Source organism: Corvus moneduloides, chromosome 2 (assembly GCF_009650955.1).
Source record: "Corvus moneduloides isolate bCorMon1 chromosome 2, bCorMon1.pri, whole genome shotgun sequence".
Lineage (NCBI taxonomy): Eukaryota > Metazoa > Chordata > Aves > Passeriformes > Corvidae > Corvus > Corvus moneduloides.
Genome location: NC_045477.1, coordinates 92,375,354 through 92,402,189, shown reverse-complemented (window position 1 = coordinate 92,402,189; position 26,836 = coordinate 92,375,354). Strand labels below are relative to the sequence as shown.

Sequence of the window (26,836 nt, the reverse complement as noted above, 5' to 3'; positions counted from 1 at the left end):
CTACCCTTCACTGCATCTTGGATGTATTACCAGAAAACTAGACTTTTAGGATGACCTGAATGACTACAAAGAGGTAATAATAAGAGACCTCGTATATTGGCATGGAAAAGCTCTTACTGTGGAGACAGCATGGACAGTGGGGGCAATGCATGTCAAGACTACTAATACATGAAAAGGAAGTCATAAATAGCTTAAGGATGGCATAAAACCAGATAGCAAAGGGAAGCATTGAAAAGGCTTTTTCAATTAAGGGTAAGACCTTTCTTCTTGAAGTGGTAGAAAACAGGATTTAGGAAGGGGAGACAAGGTCAGGTTACTGGATAATGCAGTCTTCCTGGGTGGCAAGATACCTGCCAAATGAAATGAGACAGCATGAATGTTAGAGATGCCAGAGAGGAGCTGATTATAGTAATTAAGGTCTGAGGTGATGAGCTCAGCACCAGCTATCTAAAAAACAGTACAGACGGCTCAACCAAGACATCTGATCAGGGTACAGCTGCAACCCAAACAGCTAACAAGATGTTCGGCTACTCAGACAGTACTGAATTCTCCTCTGGCATACCGTCCATGCCCCTTCCCAAGCTCTAGAAGATCCTGAAGAGACAAGCAGAGGTCAGAGAGTAAGAATGAGAATGAGTGAGTTGGGAGTCAGAGGGTGTAAGGGTAGAGGCAGAGACTATCACCAGAAGAGATTGAAAGGAATGAGATTTGTTTATCTCAGAAAAGAGGCAGATAGGAAGGCACACAGTAAGATAAAATACCAAATACTCTAGAGAAGAAATACCTGACATTTCTCTCTAACTTGCTGCATAACACAAGAATAAAGGAACATTCAATGAAATGAAGACCTCATGTATTCAAAGCTGATCAAATGAAATTCTCTTTCACATAATGTGTAATTGGAAAGTGGAAGATATCACCACAGGAAGCACTGAGGTCAAGAACTGTGCAGGATTCAAAGAAGGATTGGATGGCTATGTGGATCACAGGAATATCCAGTCAGAACAATTATGCTAAACTTTGGAAAAAGTAAAAAGACAGGCTTTCAGAATTTAAGCCAGTACCTGACTATGGGAGAATTAAAATTAGGTTTCTGTAAGGGTAGATTATTCCACATCTTTCTCAGAAGTCCTTCTATCTTCTTCGCAAGAAGTTGATGCTCTTCCTTTTAGGCCAGAACATCGGTCTACATGAACTACACAATTTCTATTTTCCCACTTCCACATAAGCTTTGGAGGCACTGAATAACTTTGTGTAGCTGAAATAATGTCAGCAAATTCAACCCCTCCTTTTTTCACTAGTGATACATCCATGGCACCACCTGTAGTTAATCAGCACAAGGTGTTTTTATCTCAATTTCCTTTATCATAACGTGGCTACAACTGTGGAGCTGCAGCCTTGTAGACGGGGAGCAACAGCATTCACTACCTCCCTCACCTCACCCCAGAGATAAGCTTAGTCTTGTCAGCTCCTTTTCACTGTCTTGCATTCCCTCTTACAGAAGAGGCAAAACCTTGATCAGGACCTAAGCTTAATCCAGTAGTAAGCTCTCTGTTGGGAGGCTTGTGCATATGAACCTCCAATTTCCTGACAATATACCCCAAATAGAAGTGATACACTCTCTTCTCTGGCCATAGTGCTAAAAGGAAGGAGCCCAGGTTTCCTGTCAATGTCCATGTTAACCTGTATGCTCCAAACCATATCTACCAGCTTCAGGACCTCAGGGCTAAGCAGGAGATACAGGCTCCACCCAACTTCTCTGCTGCAGTGGCAGCAGTTCTGTATTTGCACCACAGCACACGTCAGTAAATTTACTTCGAGTGCCTCTCTAATGCCTGCACAACCCCGCACTATTTTTCTAGGCATAGGTAGTTTCCGAGATAGGCATAGGCACCTGAAACCTATTTAATTGCAGTTTTAGTGCTTACATCCCCTTTTGCAGGTATACCTGTTTGCAATTTTCCCCTCCTTCCCAAGCCTGGTAAACTACATGTTGACCTCAAATTCAGCCTGTTGCTGTCCCAACTCTTCCTAAGTAGTAGCCCAACAATCTCTAGCCTAACTAGACCCAAAGCTAGCCCTGAAAGAAGACAGGACAACATTTACCTTCCCCCTACCCTTTCCTCCTCTTTGAATGTGGTTTGGGGGAACCCACATTCAGTATGGCTTGCATGCAAAGGTTGTTCAGTCTATTAGCAGGCAGATAGGTACAGTTTAGGAATCTGTAAAAACAGAATCCAAATAAAAACAAACCCTGAAGCCTTGGGGAGGAATTCTTCCTCTAAACAATTTTCCTACTTTTATCTGTGTCTTCATTGTCCTCCTGCTTGTTCCACAGGACAGTTTTATGTACTGTATCTGTGGATCATTCACTTGACTGAGTTATATGTTCCTGAAGCTGTATTTCACCATAGCCAACTCAATGGAATCAGAAGGTAACTGTCCTTTTCTTGTGCAGCAGTTTGTGAAGTTTCTGCTCTGTGCTCACTACCACTTCCTTAATTTTTATAATCTTGCATTGCTATAAGTATTTTCTGGTATCTACTGATCATTACTGTAATTTCAAAATCTCTTTAAGGTCTCTTTGACCCCTCAGAATGAGCCTCTTAACTTTGCCTCAGAACTGAAATCATTGAAACCATTAAGAGTTTAGTTGCTTTATAATGCACCTTTCTCCAAACATAACCTTCCTGAAACAGTGACCCATGCTCCATGCAGTAGTCTGGGGCCTAATAACCATCTTCCACAGGACTGTATTGCCTCTTTGGTGGTGCATTATAGCTCACTGTTCCATCGGTCTAGTGTCTTGTTTGCCTTTTTTATTGCAGCTGTGCACTGAAGTGACGTTTCCTATGTGCTTTTTTCCCACAGTAACCCCTTTCTCTCTCTGATCAGCGTGTTGAATGCAACACCCATTCCCTACATTTGCTCTTTGTTCCCAGACTAATTACTTTTCATTTTCTACACCAAGCAGCATTTGCCATCTGCTGGCTCATCAACTAAATGATCCAAATCCCTTTTGAATCCGCTTACATTGTTCCTTTTCTCTTCTCTGTGCTTCCAGTTTTACCATCCAACCAGTGGAGATTTCATGTACACAGTGCTCAGCTGAGGCACAGTAGCAGAGAAAGGGGAAACCACAGGATCTTCTCACACCTAGGGCAGAGCATCCTGCCTGGATTTGCCACTTGCTGCATTCATATAGAAAAGAAGGGTTAGCTTTGGCAAAAATTAGGCTTACATATGCTTCGGCCTGCTTGAGATAAAGGATGGCTTTAAGCCCAGCCCTGTGCTGGAGGACAGTGCAAGGCAGTCTCTTACACCAGGGATCCCAAGATGGGATGCAGCTTTCAGAGACTTCATCCAGTGTGCCCACACCAAGATACAGCACATACTCCACTGCCCACCTCACAGCTTCCATAATGTGTCCTGGAGGAAGAGGCACATTCCACATCTCCTCACACCGTGTCCTGTTTGCGTGTGCATGGGTGTCTGCACAGGTGTGCACATGGGGAAAGGGGAAAAGGAAAGATGAACATGGAAACAAGATGAGATTTCACCAGCACCGTTATAGCCCTGCAGGCAAAAGTATCCATTTCATCTCAGCCCAACATGGCAATTTCTGAAAACCTGGCACAAAGACTTAATTGTGGTTGACCCAATTGTGGCCTTAGGGTACCCGAAGGGAGAATACAAAAAGACAGAGACTATTTGCAAGGGTATGTAGTGACAGAACAAGGGGGAGTGGCTTCAAACTGAAAGAGAGTAGGTTTAGATCAGATATTAGGAATAAATTCTTTACTGTGGGGGTGGTGAGGCACTGGAACAGGTTGTCCAGAGAAGCTGTAGATGCCCCATCCCTGGAAGTGCTCAAGACCAGTTAAATGCAGGGCTGAGCAACCTGGTCTAGTGAAAAGTGCTCCTGCCCATGGCAAGAGGGTTGGTGCTAGATGATCTTTAAGGTCCCTTCCAATCCAGGCCATTCTATGATGATTTTATGAACTTGTTCTGAAATCCCTCAGGAAATGTCCAGTGTGTGGAAGGCCAGATATATGTGTAAGAATCAGGGTTCAGATGGGGATGTGCACTTTCTTCCGGGCTCTGAGAACCAGAATAGTGCAGGCTAAGCACTAATGCTTTTAAAGCAGGGTTTATGAGCAGGCTTATGCTGTGCTGAAGCATGTGCCACATGGCATTCTCTTGGAAACTCTTTTCTGCCTCAGCAATAGGAAGCCTGATTTGCTGGTCTATTGCCTTTGCCTTATTTTGTTTGTCATTTAAGGAAAAAAATGTCTTGGACCACCCAGAGTGAGCAATCTTTCGGATCATTTTTTTGGTCTTCCCTTGAAAGCATTGCCCACACTTGATGCATTAGCAGTTGCCTATCCGAGGTACATTCAGGTAAGTGAACTAGACAACATCTGCATGGCTTGCAAATTTTCTAATAATTTATGTGGAAAATGACCACAGAATGGTTTGTTCAGAAAGTTAACATTTTGCAGCTGTTTTAGGGTCCACATGTAAAACGATCTAATTTTTCTTTAGGGTTCATTGATTTTCTGAACCCCAAGTTCAGAAAGACCGAGCTTGATTTCAAACATTGGCTGCTCTCATTTATAGTGTTTTTACATGGTGATTTGAGTTAGGAGTGCAAAACATAGATAAATCTTTAATAAGCTATGAACGTCAGAGGAAATAATTTGTGCTATGCCTTTCTCGGGCAGGCAATCAGCATAACCAGCCAAATTAACTTGTCTTTGGCTGTGATTTGAGATACTACATTTTATTCCAAATATTTCACATTTAAAATCCGCTGGAGTTCTAGACACTCTGTATTTTTGAAAAACAATTTTTAACTCTAATTGAGCATGGAAAAATTAGCATTTACTCCATACTGCACTCACATCCTCTGTTCTGCTACAACAGAGCAGTAGGGAAAAAGAGTTTTGCTAATTCATGGCATTCTTTATTAATACGTAAATCAGAGGAATTCATTGCAGTCATGAGTGGAAAGATTTTTCATAGTCTTCCTTTTAGTCTTAGGTCTCTAATAAAAGAATGAAGCTCCAAGCCAAACCTCAGTTTCACATCTGAAGAGTTAGCATTCTGAGAGAACAGTGACAGCCAATATTCAGCATTTTTAAACAGTAAAACTGCTGCAATCTGGTTTAGACCTGTTCCTGTACATCGCAGCTGTATGATTTGTGCAGCACACAGCCTCACAGAACTGCCTGGAATTCAGGCGTGTGATTGGACCACGCATCCCTAGTATTATTCAATTCACTGGAACTTCTGAAAACCTTCTCTATCATAAAGTTTAGACCCCACCTGGCGCTTCAGTCTTGGTTTCCCTTCTGGCAAATTTGCATACAATGAAAGTAAGACAGGAATCTTGCAATAAGGGAAGGATTTCAACGTTCCCTCAATGACAGTATGATTTCCTCTACCTCATAATCTGAAGCAACGGAAATTCTCCCCAAATGCATTGCAGAGGCCTCTGTCTACATGCAACCCAATCAAACAAAAAAACCCCAGACCTGTATTGACCAGTCTCCTCCTCTGGTTCACAAACATCCTCCGGATATTTTTGTACCTCTAGCCTCAGCACAGATTTTTTTTTCTTTTCTACTACTTTCTACTACTAGCATGGTTGTAGCACTCATGCCATTTCATCCTTGCTGACATGCCGTCATCTTTTTCCCATTTTACTATCCACATTCTACTTGTTTATCTCGTCCTTTAGTGTTGTGGCAATTCTGACTTTCTCTGGGACTCCACACTGGGCTGAGAGCCAGCACAGGCCAGATCCATTCAAGAGGCTGTTTTCTCAGGAGCTGTCAGTTTCCCAGTACCTTAGAACAGCCAAAGGATAAAGTGTTAAGAAGACTGTGATGCATGGCAGAAAAGTGAGAAGAATATGAAAGACTGGTTTTTGTGACTAACATTCATCCTAGCTAATACCAAACATTCCAAAGCACAGACATTTATGTATGGACTAGTCATCCTAGAGTCTGTATAGTCAGGTACATTCAAGGCTTGCTCAGCTGTGGGTATCTAAATTAGGAGAAATTAATTCAATCCTTCACTTCTGGTTCAAATTGTATCTTCTGTATCAGCATTCACGAAATCCACTACATTCACTTCACTGATGCCAATAGTATTTTTCAATACTTACATTCTTAGAGATACCACAAGACATAACACGAAAAACTATGCCAGAGTACAGCTCTGTCTTCCAGAGTACCTCAGGATCCTTCCTGCTTGTTAACTGCAAGTTGCAATAGAATCTGTAATTTGTTTGGTATTCACTGTTATTCAGGAACCCTGAGAGACAGAACAAATACACTGACTAATTTCCACCATGGAGAAGCTGAGCTCTCCTATGGCTTTACAGAGAAAGAACCCCAGAAATAATGCTTTGCCCTCTGTGCAGAGAGAATATGTAAGCCAATGGCATCCATTAATTACAATACCAGCAAAAAAAAAAAATCTTGGCAGGAAGAAAAATATATGGACTTCAAATATATAACTCATGATTCTGAGGAGAAGGAAAAGACTGGCTCCAAGCAGAAAAGGGGGAAAGAACTGGAGGTAACTGGCCTCATAAGAGAAAAATCCTTTGCCTTCCTTAGCACAGACTACCTGGAGTTTACAGCAGAAAACTAGTATTTCAGAGAGTAAGAACTCTCCTCCTATGCAACTTTTAAACAGGTTGACAAGGGGCCTGCAAAGTCCTGCAGTCAGCAGGGAGTCCATCTGCTGGGCCACTGTCAAGAGAGATACATGCCTCTGAATATGGAGAGACAGGGCAGTTAGGTGAGAGACACAGCTTTAGGCTTCTTTATATTATTGTGATCCAATATGCCTACCCTGGGTTTTGTTGTTGGTTTGAGGCTTCTTCCAGTTGCCTAACAGTGACTTTGTTGTTTTGAATAGACTGTCCCATGTTGTAGCAAGCAACCACTTTAGGCAGAACCCTGTACGAACATCTGTGTCCAACAGTGCTTCAAGCTCAGCTGGGAACAATCAAGAAATTGTAAGAACCACAGCAAACGAGATCAAGGACTCCATTTCAACTTCTCTTTGAAACCAAGAGGCAAAACTTGTAATCAGTGAGTATTAGCCTAGGATGACTATGAAAATAAAAGGTCAATGGAATAAAGGCACGCATTATATCTATATATGGATAGTGTACTCAATATCTTTGAGTACTGAGCCACAGTTTCAGATTCATTAAAAATGGGGCTGCAGATGGTGATCCACTCATGTATATTTGCTCTTCACACAAGCAATTTTGCGTGGAGGGAACTGCTGAAATGGAGACACCAGAGCACTATCAAGATGATGTAGAAATCTTTGCAGATGTGCAATTTTCATCTAAAATAAATTCTAATACAGTGTCCTAAACTGCTTCAGCACAAAGTTAGCCAAAATAAAACTTATTTTTATGTCTTCTTCCCAGTTGCAAGGGCAGATGCAGCCCTGACATATGACTGGGGGAGGATTCTTCACCATTCAGCTGTGCCCACAGGATCTGCACCAGCAAAGAGTGTTGCACCCACCAATGGTAATGAGCAAGAGGAAGAGAGAACCGAGAGATCTTTAGACTCTTCAGTAAACCCACACTTTGTGTAAAACAGGCCTGATGCATTGCTCCATTCTGGACACTAGTGCGCCTCTCCAAAATGACTACTGGGAAGCAAAGTAGGTTCATAAAATAAAGCCATGAGAACAGGCCCATGTGCCAGCATTTTTTACTCTTCTTAGTTGGGCAGTTTGAAGACACAGGACAAATATCTGTTGGTGACACCTTTCCCTTCAACCACTGGTCCTGTGATCTGCAGCAGTAACACAACAACCATATTGCTCCATCATTGGAAAAATGCCTGAAGCTAACTGTTGGCTCTGATTCTTTCCAACAGCCTTTCCAGGTTTGTTTGTTTTTCATAATTGCTTTGCTTCCCACCATTTTTAACCGAGGTCTTTATTCTTGCCTTGAGAACACCTTCTGTGCAAAGAGCCTCACAGCCACTTCCCCTAATGCGAGGCCCAAATGTAGACTGCTGCTCTTTGCAAGTTTTGATTTTATGTTATTTTATCCTTTCAGAACTGTTCTCAGTAACATGCTGAGAAATTAAAAGAAAAAAAAAAAAGGGGGGGGGGGGGGGGTGGCGGGGGAAGAGATTGTTTACAAATGTAGATTATCCTGCAGAGGTTTGGCAGTTTTTTGGGTTTTGGTGGTTTTTTCTGTGATGTTTAAAAATCATGCCAGAGAAACAGGGATTTCTATCCCTGGCTAGAAATATTCCTAAGGTTCTTTTACTCTTGAAAGAGCAAGAGCAGCTCTGCTTAGTATAACTAATTAATCATGATTGTAATAAAACATATATTCCACTTCAAAATATCTGACTGCATTGTGGTTTAGGAGCTAACAAAAATAGGCATCACGATTAAAAAATAGGTATAGGCAGTGATATGTAATATATTGATGCTACAACCAAACACTGCAGATGAGATTTTACAACAGCAGTTTCACTGGTTTCCATGAAACAATAGTGCTTGGTCAGGAAACTACTGCAATAATCCTGCAGCTTTTCCATGTCAATATTTAGGGCATTACTACACTAGGCTGTGTTACCACAGCGTTGCAGGAGCTGTGAAATGTGACTCTGTCTTTCATAATTACCTCGGCCCTGCGAGAAACGTGCGAAACTACAGACGAGCACGTTTCCCTCCCCTCTGGCTCTGCGACAGGCTCCTTGGGGGCGGGAGGACGGGCGGGGTGTCACCGGGGCGCTCCGAAAGGCGGCCCCGCAGGCAGAGGGGCGCGGGCGGGGCGGGCTGTGCCCGCAATGCAGCACCGCCTCGCCGGGAGCCGCCGGCGGAGCCGCCTCCCCGGGCCGCACGGGCGGCCACGCGTCCCTTCCGCTGAGCGCTGCCACCCGGGACACGGCTGCGCTGTGCCATCCCCACGCCGGGGCTGGGCTGGCCGGGCCGATCCCTGATGTGCGGCTGGCTGCAGCAGGGGGTGCGTGTGTAACACGTGTTTGTGCGGAGAACAGCACCACACTGACGGCCACAGCCTGAGCCACTGGCGGGCAGCCGCGTTGGGTGCGCTGGGGATAAGGCACGTCTGTACTCAAACAGTACAGGAGATAAACAGCTTGGGCGGAGATAAACACCTGAATGAATTATAAGGCTGAACCTGCTGGTATGAAAGGGTCCAGAGAGCCCAGCCAACATCTGGAGATGAATTCAGTGTCTCCTATTCTCATTCCTGGGCTGCCTGAATAAAAATCACCTCTGCGTTTACTGCTGAGAACTGAACCTGAGTTGAACCCACCCAGCGTGAATTTGACACAGGTCATCCTTCCAAGAGCTCCTGAACCAGGAGAACTACAGAGTGAGAAGTAAGGACATTTCTACCACATGACAAGGAAAAAGTCCTCTGCAGCTATTCTCAGTTGGTTATTTGTCTGTCATGACTGCGGCTTACAGAAGTTGCAGGCCGGTGACTGCCATGGTAAAGCGGTGAGCAGCAACTGGTTGTCAGTTTCACCTTATGGACCCTCTCTGGAAATGGCATGAAGGTGACAGACACTTTCTGCTATACAATCAGCTTGGCTCTGCTAGACCAAGCAATTGGAAGTGCTCTGCCCTTTAAACATAACTACCTGCAGACCAGGAAAACAGCAAGCAACAGCCTAGCCCAAGCTAAGTTTTCTTCCTCTGTGGAAAACCGGAAGATTGGTGCTCCTTTGTCCCTTGCGTTGGTGTGTACTTGAAAGCCCAGCATTGCCCTGGGAAGCACGTGAGACTAGAAAGAAAACACAGAAATATCAGCATGGAGAGGGATCTTCCACTGGTGGCTTTACGTGCCCTTCCTGACAATATGAGACCCAGAGATGTCATGACAGAAGCCTTCAGAGGTCATAGCGGCCACAGTCACTGCTTGGTTACGCCTCCTATATTAGGCTGCAAGTTGCGTGACCCTGAGCCTCTCGAGTTTCACCTGGAAATGCCTTTGTGCTAAAGTTACTGAAATTACATCAAACATACTTTTTGTAAGTTGGAGCAGATTTTGACTCAGAAAGTGAGATTTATAGGTAAATGCAGGTCAACAATAACACCTCATTGAGATGCCCCAGCTAAAACCTCAGTCCCACTGAACACCTAGTGCCTCTCTCCCCATCCTCAGATTTGATTCTAAACTCAGTGAAGACAGCAAGAATGCTTTTACTGAAGTCAGCAGGCTTGAACCAGGCTTCACTCTGTAAATATTTACCAATGACTAAGCAATAAACCCAGTTCCCAATCTGGCTACTATAACCTGTTTCTCTGTCAGTTCAGGAGCTCGCTGGTAAAGATGAATTACAGCATGAGGGCATTAAAAGATGTAAGATAACTTACTGCTGTTATTTTTTGGCCCTTTTCCTAGACTTCCCTATTTTTATCCTCTTTTTAACATTAATTCATTTTTCTGTTTCTTCCTAAACTAATATTGGCCTATTTTAACTAACTGTATGTATTCTTTGCTGATAGTATGGCTATTTCAGGTTTTTTCACTGCTAACTCTTACCCCAGCTATATTTCACAAAACAAATAGCTGTCCCCACCTGCCTCTCTAAATAATTGTTGGTTCCTCGTATAATTTCCTTATACGTCAGTTTCTATTTAAAAATAAAATACAATCATTGACTAACCATTTTAAAGCTGTTCTTGCTAACCTAAATTAATCCTTATTCCACTTGTCTTTCTGCCTTTCTGCTCCGCAACTGCCCCCTAGAGAAATAGCTCTGTAAGAAAAAAATAATGCACATATCCAGTCATGCAGTTAGGCTGCAAGTTAACAGTTAGTTTACTCCAGATTGGCAAGGACTGGGATTGGTGGAGTCATTTCCTGGCAAAACTGGAAAATGCTGGGCCAGTGAAATGGATATATTCTAGATAACAGAAATTTTCTAAACAGTATTTTTCAGAACTTTTTTTTTGCAGGTAATATAACTGCTGATAAAAATTAGACTGAAAGCAGCCAGCCACAATGTCTCCAAAATTTGACTTAAAGATGGTGAAAATTCTAGTTAGTGCTTTCCTCTGGCAGGAAACAGCCACATTGTAAAGAGGAGTTTTGTTAAAATACTAAGTGAAAGTCCAGTATTTGGGTGTTTCTCATGAAGGTGCTAAGAGTTTTCCTATAAATATTTCTCAAAGTGAAATACAGAAACCACACTCTGGCTAAAATAGCTGGTGCTCAACCAAAAGACACAGACCTGAACTTGAGTTTTCCTTATCCTACCTGGATATCTTGAGCAATATGTAACTAGATATGGGTAGAAGGCTGGACATTCATTAATTTTTTATTTTATCACTCAAAGTAGAGCCAAAAAGTATTCAAAATTGCAATATTTTTCACAGAACAGGACAACTGTGGCAATGCAGATGGAGAAAAGAAGGTTTTACATAAGCCCTTGTCTTACAGTGACAGACAGCTTCATCCCTGAAACTAAGTCCATATGGGTCTGAGTCCATCAGACTGATGTGGTTATAACCAAATTGGAGTTTTGCCTAGTGTCAGTGGGGACTCCTAGCAGATCTGTTTATGTGGACACAGTTGTAGGATTGGGGCTATTTGCTATTTATGTAACAAATTGCATATAACAGAATTAGGATATGTAAGTAGTAATTTTTATGTAAGTAGCACAATTAATAAGACTGGTGTTTCTAAGTATTTCTGTCTTATTTCCCCTACATTCCCATACCATTATTACACCTACTTTCCTATACAAGGATCTCCACATACCCTATGTCTTCCCCCACAATTGGCCTTCCATTCTTTTCAGCCTCCCCCATGGACACTTCAGAGTATCCCCAGTGTACTGAAAGGAGGTTGTAGCCATGTGGGGGTTCACTCCCTTCTCCCAGCCAACTACTGACAGGACAAGATGTGCCAGGGTAGGACATTGGGGAAATTTCATCATGGAAAGAGTTGTTAAACATTGGAATGGGCTGCCCAGGGAGGTGATGGAGTCACCATCCCTGGAGGTGTTCAAGAAGTAACTGGATGTGGCACGTAGCGCTATGGTTTAGTTGACAAGGTGGTGACTGGCTAAAGGTTGGACTTGACAATCTGTAGATCTTTGCCTGTGATTCTGCAATTAAAAATCCAGAATCACATGGGAGGAACCAGTGGGTATTATTCCTGTATCCAGCACACGAGGGAAACAAGCAGGCCCTTCTTCTGTGGAAGAAATCCCTTCTAGAGAGAGGGTGGCAAGGCCTGAATCTGGCTGAGCTCCAAGGACTCAACCTGGTCAGAGACAGGGCTGGGCCGTGACCCCTCTCCCGGGTCCCCGGCCGGAAGGTGGACGCAGTGGGGACAAGCACCGCCACAACCCTACTCGGGCCTTCCCCACCCGCTTCTTCGCTGAAGGGCGGTCCCCGGCCGCGGGAGCTCCGGGCTGTGCCGGGCGCGGCGCTCCGCTCCCGTCCCGCTACAAAATCCCCGCCCGCCCGCGCTTGCGGCGCGCCCAGCCGGCCGCCAGGGGGCGTCGCCGCCCCGCGCCCTCAGCAGCCCACCCGCGCGCCTGGAGAGGCGCGCGAGCTCTCGCGCCGCGCCGCGCCCCGCCCCTCCCCGCTGTCACGTGCCCGCGGTGCGAGCGCCCCCCCGGCCGCCGGCCGCTTCCCTCCCTGCGGGCATGCCGCTAGGGGGCGCCCCTGCCCAGGGGCCCTGCCCGGCCCGGCGCGCGCCGTTTGTTGACCGCGCGGCGGCGGCGGGTTGGTGGCGCGAGACTCTCCCGTGACGCGCGCGCGGGAAGGGGCGGGGGGGTGGAGGAGGGGCCGTGCCGGGGACACCGAGCGAGGCGGGGGAGAGGGAGGGAGAGAGGGAGGGAGCGAGCGAGCGAGAGAGAGCGAGGAGAGCGCGGCCGGCGCTGGGGAGGAGGAGGAGGAAGAAGAAGAAGGCGGGCAGGAGGTGGCGGTTGCGTGCGTCCGTCCGTCTGTCCGTCCGTGCCGGAGGGGGAGCCGCGATGTGAAGCCACACACACAGAGAACACTCACACACGCACGCACACACACGGCCCGGCAGGGCAGGAGGCAGCGGCGGCGCCCCCGGGAATGTGTGTCTGGGACGCGGCGGAAGGTGAGCGGTGGCGGGGCTGGGGGAGCGGGCGTCTTCCCCGCCACGGCGCGGCGGCCTCCATGGTGGGGTGGACGTGGGGGGTGGCTCGGGGACGGGGAGAAGGAAGGGCGGGAGGAAGGGAGGGGGAGCCGGAGGCAGATGCAGGGCCCGCAGCCGCTGCCCTGCCTCACAGCCCCTCCCTGGGCCCGCGGCCTGGGCCTTTCCCGTTCTCTTCCCGGCGCGGGAACGGGGGGAAGGGAAGGGAAAGGGGAACGGCGCGCGGCGTTATGTAACCGGCGCGTGGGGGCCTCGGTTGCCCGCGCGCGGGAGGGCGGAGGGGGGACACGGGGACAGACCCCTGTGCGCGCGCCTGTGCGCGCCCCCGCCCGTCCCGCGAGACGCCGCGGGTGCGCGCCAGGTGTGCGCGTGTCCGGGTCACCCGCCCCTCCCCGCACCTGTGCATGTGTCTGTCTGTCTTGTCTGTGCGTCTGTATCTGTGTCTGTCACATGGGGCCTGCGCTGTAGACACAACACGGGTCCCCCAGGCAGAGCCGGGGGGTGAGCGAGGCTGTGCCACAGCTTTCTGCTACCGCTGAGGGGTCGCTGCAGGGAAATAGGTTGGAGGGGGAGGAGAGGGGAAGCCCGAGCCCTGGCGCGGCCGTGCCCTCTGGAATGCATCCCGCGCTGTAGCAGCGTGTATCTTGTCTGCGGTTTCCCGTAGTGCTTGCCACAAGTTGTATTTGCTGAGCAATAGTGCTGGGTATAACCCGTGTGCTGAAGGGAAGAGGAAGGACCTGTGCTTGATGAGTAAGCCCGTGCTTACCAACACTGAGGGACAGATGTGTTCCCATCTTGATCCCTTCCTCGTCTGATTTTGATGCTTTTTGCTATACAGTTGGTATTGACTTGACCTGGGATACTGAGCTGAAAGCCCCTGATGGGAAATGCGCCCTAATGGTATGTTAACCCTAAGAAGGAAGAGGAACATAGTATCACCAGCACGTTTGTTTTTTTGGTAGAAAGTCTGTTGTGCGCTGTAATAATCCATTATTTCTGATGCTTTAAAATGAACATCACAGTCTTCAGAATGACAGGCGTGTGAATACTCTGCTTGTGTTAATAATTGTCCTAATGAAAAGATGAGTTGATGTTTGTTATGCATCTTGATCTAAAATCCACGTCCTCAAATTTGGCACCATAATTCAAAGAAGCAAAACCAAGCGATTGTAATTTTATTATCTGAATTCTTTACTCATTTAGATGCAATTGTTGCTCAAATAGAGCTGGTTTGAACAGTTACCTAATAACCATTAGTTGCAAGAAGTTACAACTAAAATTTATTTCTGGAATAGTCCTGTCTTACTAAGGTTTATGACATGTAACACAAATGAAATCCAAGATCAGACAGAAATCTAAATCTCTGATAAATTCCTTGCTATCTTGCCTCAAGCATGTAGTTATTACCCATTCCCACCATATTGGTCTTTCATTCAGTCCATTTCTTCTGCTGGATAATGTACCAAATCCCTGTTAGTAAATAATCCCAAGCTGTCACACTGGAGGTCACTGGTAGGACAGTGTTAGTAGAGGCACAGTACAGATACCTACCTTGTGACTCACTGATGTTTAACTACTTGAAGAAAGATTGTTTTAAAAGCAAAGCTCTAATAGGAAAAAAAATCAGTATATTTCAAGCCTCAGTTGTGAAGTGGTTGAACGTTTTTTCTGTGTACAGTATGTGTGTTTTCAGTACATTATTTAGTAATGGGCCCTTCAAACCTAGCACCAGTCCATCTTTCTGAATAGCACATACATTCTCATACAGCCTGTTCTGGTGCAGTGACAGTGTGTTGTAACAGAGTGCCAATTTTCATTAGTCATTTCTGATCCCTTGACCCACATGACTTCTTGAAAGAATTTTCATGGCAAATTTTCAATCTTTCTACCATCCCTTTCATTTCCGTGAGAGATTAAAAAAAAGTAAGAATGAAATCTGGTTTTGAGTAGGTAGAAAAAAGTTAATATGATTACACAGATTTTTTTTTAATAATGCAGGACAAGCAGGAAAAAAATAACTTGCCTGACCCTGCCACATACTTTCCCTGTTTAATTTGTTAGCTATTGTTTGTTTCATAGAAATGTTTTGGGTTTTTTTAATTCAACATATTTCTCTTTTAATTAAAGGGGTATATTATTATCACTGAGATCTCTGTCAGCTCTTAGGAGGTTTGCCTGGTGTATATATACAACAAGGGAGCTAAATATCCAAATGTTGAAATCCTTCTTCAAGAATACAATGTAGATTAATTTGGTGATTGTGCCACGTGTTTACCTAAGCACAGCAAAATGAGGAGAAAAATGGAAACAAATAGAAGTGAAAGTGGCCATGGAGTTAACATAAAAAGTTGGAAGTAAGAGAGCAAATCATAAGGCGATGACAAAAATCACAAGGAATTCTCAGACACGTATCTTACAGTGTATTTGTGGAAGTGTCTTTCTCTAAAAGATAGGTATTTGTAGTGCTCTACCCCGAGAGCAGCTTTTTGCGCTGTTGTGGAAACCAGACAGCGTTTTAATTGGACACAAAAATGTTGTTAGGGAAGAGGGCCTGCCGTGTCTGTGATCCCCTCACTTCTGTATTTCATGTGGAATATCTGGTGCTCCTAAGATAGAAGTCAGAATTAGGAAACGGTTCTTTCTCAGTCTTCAGCAGAAGAGAGGTGAGTGTGCAGAACAGCTTTAAATTCTGGGCTGTAATGATAACTTCCATTCCTGTGGCTTTTATTTCAAAATCGACTTAAGGACTCCTGCTATTGTAGCTAAGGAATCTGTGGCCATGAAACTCCCCTAGGAGATACTTTTAGTTTGGTATATCCATAGCAAGGATTGTATATTCCATATTGCTTGCTTTAAATACCTAGGCAGACTGTGGTCCCTGAATTTCAGTGTTAGCCTTTAGGGAAAGCAACTCCTTTCCTATCTCAAAGTTTCAGGTTTCCCAGTTGGTATTCTACCTATTTAGTAGTGCTGAACCTGGTGACTTGAAATTCAGTTACTAGCAGAAGTAAAGCTTAGCCATGCTGTGGTTAACTCTTCTGTTGGTTTTGCTTTCTGTTACTGGCTGTCTGTAAATACTAAGTTCCAGTGTAATGGAGTTCTTGGTTGTAACCTCCTTATTTGGTTTGCCTGAATTAATGCACGTCTCTTCAGCTGCTTGATTTATGAAAGTAAATAATCCTTGAAAAGAGAAAGGTGGTTTCTCTTAGAAGACACTGCTCACGTACCTTGCAGAGCCATTCTTGCAAATGCAGGTGGATTGGTTTGAATGCCAAAGCAGGAAAGCCAGTGCTGAACCTGTGCAGAGTAGGGTCAAGAACTGCTCTAAGGTTTTTCCATATTAACATAGAGATTGGTAGTCTTCTGGCAGGGTAAGGTATGTGGTGGCAGGATCCTGGGGACTGTTGATAGTATATTTTGTCAGGTTCTAGTTGTCAGTGAATGTCCAAAGTAAAATAAAGTTCAGTCCACCATGTTCATGACTTCACCTCTTTGAGCTGTCTCAGATCAGGTGTTTGTTCAGGGCACGATGAGTCAACATCTTGGACAAATGGTTGTACTCCACTTAAGACATTTTGGAAACCTAGAAGCTGTTGCTTTTTAAAGGAAGTAATGGAATTGCTGGTAATTCTTATCAACAGGAAAGCCCCTGACCCTATGGCATGTAAGGTAAATGATTAGTGCAGTTTTCCAAGTAGTGTGAGTGTATTTTACCATTCTGTGCTATTGAATGCAACTCCCAGCTGAAGTAAAGAACTAAAATAATGACCTATACTGAAAGGATACTGTTCCTGATCTCTGAATCTCCCTATTGTTTTCAGGAAACATTAGAGCATAGGCCTCTCATAGTGCCTTTTCAGTCACATTCCTTGATTTTCATGCTGTAATTCCGTTATTTGGTAAGCAGTTCCAAGAATCCTCTTAATAAACCAATAGCAGGGGAGACGTTAGGCTGTAATGATTTTTTTACTGTAATTTCTGGCTGATTTGAAGTTTTAAGTGTTGTCCTTTCATAATGATTCCTGTAACTTCTATAGTTGATTTTTAACCCGAGTTTTACAAGTGTTGTTTGCTTGGGATAGGCCATTTTTGCTCTGTAGCCATTTTGTATTGATTTCTCTTCACTAAGCAGCAGTGTAACATTGTTGGTTTTATATCAGAGGTGCTTAAAATACCAATGTAGGACCTCTTCAGGCCAAGAATACAATTCAGATTTGAGTTTAAATTGAAGAATTAGAGCACTTTTGTTCTGTCCCAAGATCTTAGAACTGTATTTTTCCTGGAAAACACAGAAACATTGTGCTCTTTTTATTTTTCTCTGAATCTAGGAGGAAACTTGATAATATGTTGGGTCAGATCAGAACTTTGTTTTGTTAATAATAAACAAATATACCAAGATACTTTCCCTTTATGTTCTGAGCTTCTGTAGTTTGTTACCTTAAAAAAATAGAGTATCTTTTTATTCCATTTATCTATTCAACAGATACGGACTTTTAGAATCCTTGGTATCTAATGTCAGATAATCTTCAAATAAACTAGGCAATAGATGAAAAAATATTTCCATTTCTTTTGATCTCTCCACTTGCTAGTTTCATCTGATTCTTCCTAGTCTTGTTGGTCTGAGTTGATGGAAAAAAAGTAGTATCCATGGTCTTACAAAAGATGTAGAAAACTTGAGTAGAAACTTGAAACTTCAAGGCTAAGCACAGAAGCCTTATGTTGTGAAGATTTTACTTCAGAAAAGATTTTGCAGCTTTGAGAGTTTCAAAGGCAATGTCAGAAAAGCATTTGGGAACTTGACTACACAATGTCAGTTAAAATTAATGTCATTCAAAAGCTGCTATGAACAGAAAATCCACCTATTTCAATACTGAATCTGTAGTTATCAGTGCTTTTGCTGCTAAAGTTGTTGATTTCTTAGAGTTTTGCTGCCCCTATGTGAGTGAAGAGTCCTCCTTAGTATCTGACATAATCTACCGTTTGCAAAGTGGATGCCTTCTCTCGTTTTCCCTGAAAAGCTTGGTGGGATCAGCACTTACTCAGTGATAACATTGCGTTGACCGTAAAGCACAACTGCCTTAGGTGTGTCTCCTAAAAAACCCCAGCTTCATCGTAGAATCATCATGGAATGGTCAGGGTTGCAAAGAACTTCAAAGGTCATCTAGTTCCAGCTTCTCTGTCATGGGCAGGGACACATTCCACTACGCCAGGTTGCTTAGAGCTCCGTCCAGTCTGGTCTTGAAGACTTCCAGGGATGGGGCATCCACAGCTTCTCTGGGGAACTTGTACCAGTGCCTGACCATCCTCATAGAAAATAATTTCTTCCTGATATCTGATCTAAATGTACTCTCAGTTTGAAGCCATTCACTCTTGTTCTGTCCCTACATGTTCTTGTAAATAGTCTCTCTCCCTTTTTCTTGTAGTCTCCCTTCACATACTGGAAGGCCACAATTCTCCAGGCCGAATAATTCCAATTCTCTCAGCCTTTTCTCATAGGAGAGGTGCTCCATCCCTCTAATCACCTTGGTGCCTCTTGTCTGGACTTGCTCCAACAGCCCTGTGTCTTTCCTGTGCTCAGGACCCCAGAGCTGGATGCAGCACTCCAGGTGGGGTCTTAGCAGAGCAGAGCAGAGTGGCAGAATCTCCTCCCTCACCCTGCTGGCCATGCTGCTTTTGACACAGCCCAGGGTATGACTGCTTTCTGGGTTGTGAGTGCACATTGCTGGGTCATGTCCAGCCTCTCGTCCACCAGCACCCCCAAGTCCTTCAGGGCTGGTCTTGATCTGCTCGTCCCACAGCCTGTATTGATTCCGGGAGTTGCCCCCACCCAGGTGCAGCACCTTATGCTTGACGTTGTTAAACTGCATGTACCCTCTCATTACATTGGTTACAGCACTGGCCCAGAGCGGGGATTTGTTTCTATGCCATTCACTACTGCCAAAGTGGTCCGTCTGGGTAGCGAGCACTCATGTTGGTCAGCAGTGAAGATCAGTTCGTTGTGTGTGTACATACATACAGATACCCATACACATATGTATAGTCAAATACCTAAATTCAATCAAAAAGATGTAGTCTCTTCTGAAGGATTTCACCCATCTCCTGGGCTGAAGTCTGGGAAAGCTGAAGGTAGTGTATGTCAGAGGTTTTCACAAGCACAGTTCCTCTGAATTTGATGTTACTAAATTCAGAACATCCACAGATTCCTTGCTTTGGTCACGTCATGAAAATTTTACAGTTGTTTATTTTTGAATAATTATACCCCCACTTACTCACTTTTTCTGCCTTTTTAAGTTTTTCTTTAGCTTAGGGTGTTTCAGTTGTGACTGGAAAGTCTTAGAAAGTCCTAAATCATTCAGCAGCAGTAACTCTTCTCGTTGTTTGGGAGTGGGGATCATGGTTTACTTATGCTACCTACTGACTTCTTGGCCTATGCCTTACCATAGGCTGCTTGGGGAAGACAGGAGTTGTGGGACTGGATTGTCATACAATCCAGTGCCCAGACCAAAAACCTGCTAAACAAGTTCTGTTCATTTATTAGGTAGAAAATTAACATCCCAGACTTCATTTTCAAAGAAAAAAGAGACACAGTTCTCTTCTCTCAAATACTATAGATAGCTAAACAGAGGGGATTGAAGGAAGACTACCCAGCTCATAAGCTCATCTTGTTTATTGTTTTAGATACTGAAGTCCAAGAGAGCATTTCTTTTTGGTCATTTACAATCCATTCACTGTGTTGCTATTTAGAGTCCTAATTCCACAAACTATGCTTCTTATTCTGATTTTGCTTAATGGTTTTTACTCTGGATTTTAGGCATTTAGAAGCTGGCATAAAGATTGTGACTATGCCAAGTCCTCTCGTGGTTGAAGCCCCAGAGGAATTTAAGCACAGAAAAGAAATGATGAAGCCAGTAGATGAAGTTTGCTGAAACTTATCAGTGTGTTGTGGCACTAAGAGCCCTTGTGTCAAAGAAGTGATATTTGAACTAAAATGTGAATTTAGGTACATGGTTACATATAGCAGTGAACATTTGTGAAGAAAAGCTACTCATCACTGAAGAACTCTGAAGGGGCTGGGGAAGTCATGACTCTACTGAGAAATGCAGAAATGTTGAAACTGGAGGCCAGTCTTCTGTAAGCAGAAGAAAAACTCAACCAAGTTAAACCACTACTTGTGACAAGCTCTAAGTGTAGCTGCCACTGAGTGTTATTCCTAGAGGGGAATTGACAATTGGTCTCAAGTTAAATCTGTCTTGCTGTTTTTCAAAAAATTAACCATCTTAAAGGCCATGTATAAAAGCAAAAAGGATAATCTGAAAACAGATTGTTCAAAGCTGGTGTGGTTTGTACAGTGATCCTGGTTTCTGGACCTTATGCTTCCTCAAGTTGTGACAATTAAAACAATTGTCTGTCCCAGACTCCCAAATTAGTTGTGAAAAGATACAGACTTTTGTCTTGTACAGCTCATATAAACAGTTACCTGCTGTACAACTGCTTCATGTGTTATTGTGACACTTAGCCAGGAAAAGAAATCTGTAATTTCTTAGTTGTTACTTGTGTGTAAAGTATTAGTCTATGATTGTAAACTAAACTGATCTGAAATAAGGACCATTTTAAGTTGCAAAAATGGTCATTTTGTAAACTGGATTAGTTTTGCAAAGAGTTCCAACATCTCTTTCTGAGGGGAGTGATTGAGAACCTTCGGTTCAGAGCATCATTTCTGTGCTATCGAGCTCAAATGAATGTATGCACAGAACATAGTTTTAGAATAGTCATCTGCACATAAGGATTTGATTTTTAAGGACTCTGGGGTTTTTCCATGTTTTATGTGAGATGTATGGTATTTCACCTTTCTAGCAATGCCATGGATACTCATATTTTAGACAAATGGTATTTCTAAATTTCTCATACTAACTCTTTTTTCTAATATTTAAATTGCCCAAGATTTTGAAGTTTGTTCTCTCCTAATTTACACTCTTATCTTTACTCACAGGACATGGAGGAGGTGTTGGGTGTTTTTGGGGACAGCTGTTATTTCAAGCATCCTTCAGCTAATTTCGTTTCTCTTGATTTAAATATCATCAAAGAATTAAGTGCAAAATAGGACTTGCTGGTTGACCCTGTAACGTCATATGCTTGTAGTTAGGAGTGCTTATCCTATGGAGACAGGTGGCATAAGATGTGGAGCTGTTTGATTTTAACTTTTTTTTAAAACCCTTACCCTATGGAAAAGGTGAGGTAGCCTATCTCTGTTTTATTGGGGGGGGAAAAACATAAGCAGCACTACTGAGCGAAGAGTAGCCAGCCATTGCAGCTCTGTATCTACATTTATACTGCCCTTAGGTATGGCCATGACCCAAAAGTTGGTTTCTAGAAATTGCTAATATAATTTTAAGATCCCATCCATTCCTCCTTTTTTGCCTGTCTGCTTTGGCTTTATCTCATGCTTTTGTAAGTCACCTTATCTGGCTAAACTTGCAGGAAGCTAAACCATAGAATCCTGTCAATTTTCTGTTGATTTAGTGATCTGAATTGCACATAGCACCAGTGTGAACACAGGGGTCATTCTTGGAAGTAGTGTAGAGGTTGGGAAGAAGGGAAGAAGCCTGTTAGGCCAGCAGAGGCTGAAGAGCAGAACCATCCCTTTTGGTAGCAGTCAGCTAACAAGTTGACTCAAACATCTTACAAATCTTCATCCTGAGATTTCATTTCCCACCTAGAATAAAATTCAATTGCTTTGCCATGTACTAATTAGCAATTTTAATACAGAATAGTAGTGCTAACTCTGAATTGTCTAAAATCGCAGGCATTTAAGCATATAGTACCTTTTAAAAAGCTTCTGACTTTTTGTGTCAGTTCTTTTTGCTGGATTCTGAACTTACCAATATGTGGTAGAAAACAGTTTTATACCCTGTAGCAGCAGTTCTTTTCCAGAAGACTCAGGCAAGAATAGGACTCTCTTGTGCTGAGAAATGTGTAAACATGTAAGATAGTTCTTTGCTCAAAGAGCTTGAAGACTAGTGCCAAGTAGAGTGGTGAGTTTGATGTGGCAGCTGGAATGTAGAGGCATGAAACTCAAACAAGCCGCAAAATACCCACTTGATGGAAAAAACTTTTAAGCCCTGCTGAGCTAGGATGGTTTCAATCTACAGTTCAAGGACAAGATTCTGATACTCATTAGCAGTGGCCCAAAACACCCATATTTCTGTTAGAGTTACACTTTCTATATAGGCTTGTGTCATGTTGAGTGTGTTAAATAAATCAAGTTCTTTTGCATCAGGGGACATTGACAGCATGTCTGCTCTGGTCAGAAGTGCAGACTAGCTGTTATAGTGTGTTACACTTCCATACAGCTTTCAGTTACCTAAAATTGGATTATCTGGATGGAACATTACTTGTGTGATGTATTTAGACGCAGCTGTGGCAGGGTTATTTGTTGAGTCATAGTGCAGCCTCATTTTGTCTTTGGAAATAGTTCATGCGCTTTCTTGTAGAGCAGAGCCATAAAGTTTATATTCTGCCAGATGCAAGTTGGCTACTTGAAGAGGTAGCAGAAATACCTCTGCACTGTGTAAGTGCTTGGCAAAGAGGCTGCTGAAGTGTATGACAGAAGCAGGGACTGGTACTGTGCTGGAATTAAAAAGCTCATGAGGATCTATATTCAGTTCTTACAGAGTCATTGAGGTCTGTATTCTGTGCTCCCAACCATTTGTTCCCATAATACCTGTGGTTTTGGTCCAGGTTGGATCCTTATCCGTGTTATCCCAACTGCCCAGGATAATGGAAAGCCACTGCCTTACAATCACACCATCCTAAATTTAAAATATTTTTAAGAAATAACTTTCTTTAGTGTGTGCTTCAGTTGAGACTAAAACAAATATTAGCATCAATATTCACATCTACATTCCTTGCTCTGTAAGTCTTGTATGCACCCAGACATGTTCATAGAATTTATAGAATGTACACTTAGCATTTCATTTCATTACCTGATCTGTGGGCTTCAATTAACAGTCTTTAGTAACAGGATTAAGTGGTTGTGGATTGGGAAGTATAATACTAGGCCTATGAAGCAGTGTTCAAAGGGATGTTACATATCTTTGCTGTGTTGACTATTTCTGAGCCACTAGTGATGTACAAAGCTTCAAAACTCTTTGTTTCTCTTTTAGCTTCAGTTTTGAAAAGGATCATCCAATAGAAGTTTGAATTTTAGCTAACCCTATTTTGCAGAATGATAAGATTTTGTCATTTGTATGTGGTCTAGAAGAAGATACAGGGCCAAATTATGCTAATTCTGACCACAGGAGTTTTTAACTTGACTTTTTTGCTTGAAAAGTTATTTATCTTGCACTGAAAAACTGGAATCCGTTCCTAGGAGTACTGGTTTTATCTTTACAGGGTTTTGTGGAGTTTTAGAGTTTGTTTGGATTCTTTTTTTAAATTGCAGAAGATTTCTCTATGTTCATAGGGCCAGAATATGAGCATTTCAATTTTATTTTAAAAGCTTTTCTCTGGGCAGAGGGTCACCTTGTAGCTTGTCCTTCAAGCTCTAGAAAGAACCTAAAAACTAGTAACTGTGGTGGTTTGCTGAGTCTCTGTGAATTTGTGCTCTTGAATTTGTGCACACCGAGAAAACTGTTCTGAAACAAGTTAGATACTCTGAGAAAGACCTAGAAGAAAGGTGAACTCTTGTCTGAAATTGGCCTGTTCGTGATGGCTGTTTGAAGTCCCCTGTCTTGATTTCTACCAACTCACACCCCATCTACTCCCCACCTTCACAGGTTCTTTACAAAGTGTTTCTCTTACTCATCCCTTCATCATGATTCCTGTGGGGGGAGCGTCATACCGTTGTTACATTTCTTATTTCATGAACCAGTGAGCATGTTTAAAATCTTACTTAACTTTTCCTGTGGTTTAATATATCCTGTGAAAGATATTTCTTGTGCTCATTTGTTCCTTAGGTTTCAGCAAGGCAGCCGTAAGAGGTTACCTTCATTTTCAAGGAAAAATTCACACTGTAAGCCCAAGTCTAGCAGTGAGGTTTCTCTGTAGTCCAGAAAGCTTGGTTCATCATTCAGTTCCTGGAACTATAAAGGGAGAAACTGATCTCCCAGATTTTCATATCAGCATTAAGAAAATAATCCATGACCCTGAAGACTAGAGCCAGAGGCATCTAGTAATCACTGAAGCACCATGTTCCTAACCTGTGTGTTTAGAATTTAGGTGGACTGGCTTAAGTGGATTGAGTCAAAAATTGCATCTGCTAAGGAAATGGTAAATCACTATCAGATGTTTTAAGTAGGCATTACAGCCTAGTTTCTCTAGTTTCGGAGGCTCCAGGAAGACAGCTTCTGAGCAGTTAATATGTCATGTTTTTAGCACCTTGACCTAAGTAGTTTTGTTTGATTTCTAATTTTAATCAAACTAGGCCTGTAACCATGATTCTGATTTTAATTGGCTTCACTTTTAGACTAGAGATCTTTCTTCCTCACCTTCCAGTGTCCTGAATAAAAAGGAAATGTGTTTCAAGATTTCAGAAAAGGTCACTCTTATGAAGGTAGTTCTTTGGTTTATCAACATTAAATATTTTAGTTTAAGCAGGAGGTTGTTGTATAGGGTCAGAGTTAACTACCTATCAAATCTTGTCTTCTGCGTGATTGGAGTTGTGATGATTTAGAGTATGCATTTCGTACAGTCTTTGGTTTTTTTCAGAGTAAGAGTTTATATTTTTATGAGGTTTTCTATTTGATAGTCTTAGAATCACAAAACAGCACAGATTGGAAGTGACCTCGAAAGAATATCTAGTCTAGCCTTTCATGGGTAGGGAAGCTTGCTTGAGGTTATCTGGCACCTTGTCCAATTGCAGCTTGAAAATCTCCAGAGATGAGGACTCTACCGTGTCCCTGCATTCCAGTCATTGATTGTTCTCACTCTAAAAAATATTTTTCTTATGTCAAGATTAAACTTCCTGGTTCAGCTCATATTCATTGCCTCTTGTGCTTTCCATGTGGCTCCTTACGAAGAGAGAGCCTCTAATTCTTTGTGTAGCCACCGTTTAAGACTTTGTCATTCTTTATTAAGAGGGAGAAAGAGTAATCATTAGTTAAAATTCTGGTGTCTCTTATGAGTCATACACTGGTATCTGTAGTATCTAAAAAAACTAGATTGACATTTTTATTAATGGTTTTTGTTTTTTCATGAACTCACACTTCTCTGTTTTTTCCAAGAATTTCTTAGCCAGAAGTGATAGATGTGAATTACATTTGACTTCAGCTGATGGAAAAATACAAATTTTCCCTATGAAAGAAATCATCAAGCCATTTTCAGTGTATACTCTCCTCTGCAGGAAAAAAGTCAATTTTGTATTTTATGTGGTCATCTAGCTCATCTCCTCTCTTTTTCCTCAGTGCTCCTTAAAGAGTTCTGTGGTATCTGTTAGATACAGGCCAGACCACTAAAACTTAATTTCAGAAGGCCTGATGTCTTGGAAATAGGTCACTGGGTAAGAAATGCAGGTACCTAGAGAGAAAATACAGCAATCTGAGAAGGGGTTGCTTTGTTTTGTATGTTGGTTTAGAGCTCATCTCCTTGACATGTGATTGATCTTCGTAACTGCACCTGCAATGACGTGTTTGTTGGTTGTGTATCAAGTAAGAGCAACTGTTAGAATAGAACCAGGCACGTCATGATCTTTCTGTGTTTGTAGGGGTCCTGAAGCATAAAACAGATGCTTGTCTTTTCAAGGTACCTGCTTTGACTGTAGTTCTGTGGTTGCCTGATTTGGCATATTTGCAGTAGTCCATGAAAATGATAGTACTTACAAAAACTTCTGCTTCAGCTGTGTCTTATTTTGCAATCAAACCTGCCTGCAGCCCAAGGTGGCTTAACTGGGTATCAGAGTATGCCTGCTTGGTCCTCTAGGACAAAAGGGATTTAAGAGACGAAAGCTAGAACTCACTTTCAGCTAGGTTCATAAGAAACAGAATGTTAATACAATAAATGAGGCAGTAGTGCACTGCCAGAACAGTGCAGTAGAAGGCCTGGAAAGGAGAATGACCAGAATGTGTTGTCATCTCCATCCACAACTGTATGTGCTTTTTGATAAGCTGAAGGCTGAGTGAAGTTTCTGTGCTCTTGTTACTGGTTAATGCTGTGAATAGTCCAGAGACTCAAAAGCAGGCAAGAATGGAGAAAAAAAACAGGTGACTTCCTTCTGTGTATTTACTGTAGTTTTGCGTGGTTTTTAGGGAGGATAAAGGAATAGAAATAAAGTGTTTAATGAAACAGAAGACTTAAGACAGTCACTTTTTTTTAGTTTCAGAGTCTTGTCCTCATCCTTTGAGTTGATAGACCCAAAAGACTATTTTGTCTTTTTTATTTAGGGAACTATTTTGGTTGGAAAGAGAGAGATGTAATAGCAGGCAGTGACCTCATGATCTTACTACATCATTAATCAATATTCTAAAATCAGTGTTGCAACAGCTATAGTAAATATGAATCACTTGGGTGCGGTGAACAGTTGGCCACAGTCCAAGCATTTCTTTTTCTATCCAAGAGTTCTGTTCTAGCCAACTAATAGCTCATCTGGGGACACGGGTATGTGCAGCTCATGGTCCAGGGATAAGTGTCTTGCATAAAGGAAAACTGCAATTTGGCTGGTTGGGTTTA

At 42.9% G+C, this 26,836-nt stretch overlaps 1 protein-coding gene and 1 long non-coding RNA gene across 3 annotated transcripts in view; both read left to right on the top strand.

Moving 5' to 3' along the window:
- Positions 1-4,159: 4,159 nt before the first annotated feature.
- On the top strand, positions 4,160-8,402 carry LOC116440061. Its single transcript, XR_004238385.1, has 3 exons — positions 4,160-4,401; positions 6,937-7,112; positions 7,463-8,402. It is a non-coding gene; the product is annotated as an uncharacterized LOC116440061 (long non-coding RNA).
- A 4,535-nt stretch (positions 8,403-12,937) lies between these two features.
- The window catches only part of REV1 (REV1 DNA directed polymerase), a 56,265-nt gene continuing 42,366 nt past the window's right edge, over positions 12,938-26,836 (top strand). For both annotated transcript variants that reach the window (XM_032100349.1, XM_032100350.1), the window contains exon 1: positions 12,938-13,138. The gene's annotated coding sequence lies outside the window, so the exon portion shown is untranslated. The remainder of the gene's footprint in view (positions 13,139-26,836) is intronic.